Raw genomic sequence first — 2,441 nt, 5'->3', positions numbered from 1 at the left:
ATGAAAATTTTCCAAAGCCAGTAGCTCTTAGTTAAATAAATAAAATTTGTCTAGGAAAACTGACAAAAAAGGGGAAGCTATATTTAGTATACAACTAGTGATATTTAAGTGCTTTTGTTTCTTCTAATTCTTTAATAATTTGTTATGGGTGGTAACTTTCTATTCAGGACTCATTCTGTCCCACTGGTTGTAACAGGTAATGATAGAGTTTCTGTAACATAAACCTGCACACACTATGTACACAAGTACTTGCATTTACACACTTACTATATTTGTTCATTCATTCATCCATGGAAAAATAATTATTTGGTGATCAATAAATTTGTCATTACATGTATAAATTTATTTGAAGGACTACAATAAACTAATTACCCCCATTAAAAAGGAGAACATAGACTCTGTCTGAAGACCTTAATTCAAATCTTACTAGCTGCCTAACTAACATTGACCAACTGACTTAAACCCTCCCAAGTTTCAGCTTCTAAATCTGTCAGATTGTGATAGATAATACTTATCTCATGATTGATGACGGTTAAATTAGATGAGACACGTGAGTAAATTAATATTTAATTCTATGGATCATTCTGTGGGGTTGTTATTAGTATGCACATTTTTGTAGAGGAGGCAATCAGGATCCTCCCAAATATGTTTTCCCCCAGTTGCACAGAACGGCATCTATGTAGCTAACCTGTGAGGACCCATTCTGATTTATATACCTGACATCTCCCTCTAAAGTTTTTAGAGTTTTACAGAGGTGAAAAGAAGCTTCCTCTTATCTCAGGTGACACTACAACTGTTCTTATCAGGTAAGAGACATAGAATTTCTTTTTTTATCAATTAGATACTCATTAAGTTTAGCCAACTTTTATTGACTGGTAAAGGAGTGTGCGGCTGGTTAAAGGCGTAGTAGCAATTTAACTGTGAAGTTAAGGATGCCTAACAACTCCCCTGCAAGTATTTCCAGGTATTTCCATCGGGTTTTATTAAACATCCAGCATCACAGCTTAGGAAGGCTGTTTAAATATTTGAGCGGGAATTGATTGTGTATTTTGACATAGTTGTGCTTTTGCAGGAGTATCAATGATCATATGGATTGGTTGTCTATTTGATGAACTTCTTGCTTGAGTGTTGTTGACAGTCAGACTGTTCGTCCAAGTGCATGTTTGGCTTCAGCATCATTTTGTAATATATTGGGACAAATATTTTTCTTTTGTGCATGTGGGAACACATTTCTAAAATCACAAAGGAAGGCAGAGTGAATATGTGATTTTCATATACAAATATTTATTTTATAGACAACTTTTCAGGAACATTTAGCACATAAAGCCAAGTAAATCTATATATCGATTAGGCTGGCTGGTTTCCAAGGTAGGAGAACTTGATTCATCTCTCGTAAATTCACTATTCTCTTTACAGTTTCAGGATTTTCACTGGCAGTATATTCTCCCAGGGCTATAAGGCCTTTGCCACCTACTTAGACATGGGCAAAGAAGAAGAAAAATAATAAAGGAAGGCAGAAACATGTACGGAATATCTTGAAGATAGAATTACAAAGCATAAAAAATGTTTACCTTTGATATCTTTTTTATAAGAAACTGAGGAAAAACCTAGAAATCATCTTTGTGTTTTTTCTTCAATTTTTTTGACCTACTTTTGGTGAAAGAGAGAGGATGAGGCAGTAACGAGATGGGGTCTGAGGCTTGGCCACCCCCCACCACCCCCGCTGAGCTCTCCTCTAGACTTTGCTGTGTGGCCTGAAGGAAATCCCCTGCAGTCCTGAGTCTCAGGCTTACCTCCGTAAGAATGAGTACAATTATAAACACCTTGTAGAGTTGCTGTGAAGATTAAAGAAGATGTACGCAAAGTCCTCAGAAAACAGTAAGTAATTAATAATTGTAGCTATTTTTATTTTTAACAAGGTTATTATAGCCTCTGGGAAGTTAGAATATCTAGCAGTTAGAATATAGTATTAGAAGTGGGCAAGGTGCTAAACTCTGCTTTTAGCTTTACTATTGACTCACTGTGTACTTGGCATTAGTAATGTACCTACTTATTTGTGCCATTTAATTTTAAATTACGTGGAAAATATGATGTTGGAATTCAGTAATAATAACAGAGCTCTGAAGTGTTTTCAGAAAAGAAGGGGAGATAATGGGGGAGGGAACAGATCGTGCAGAGCTTTGTTGAGGACATTGTCTTTGACTTTTACTACTTTGGGGTTTTAAGTAGAGGCATACAATTACCTGAATTATGCTTTTAGTTGGCCGCTGTGGTTGGTGTGTTGCCTATGGGATGGCAATTGGGAGGAAAAATAAGAAGGGAAGCAGAAAGACCTTTTGGGTAAATATTGCAGTAAAATCCAGGAGAGTGTTAGTGTCTTGAATCAGGATGGCCACAGTGGAAATTTTGAGAAGTTATCGTATTCTTCATGTATGTTCAAG

Source organism: Meles meles, chromosome 1, assembly GCF_922984935.1.
Source record: "Meles meles chromosome 1, mMelMel3.1 paternal haplotype, whole genome shotgun sequence".
NCBI classification, from domain to species: Eukaryota; Metazoa; Chordata; class Mammalia; order Carnivora; family Mustelidae; genus Meles; species Meles meles.
The sequence above is the reverse complement of the archived record's forward strand: the minus strand, read 5'-3'. Positions refer to the sequence as shown.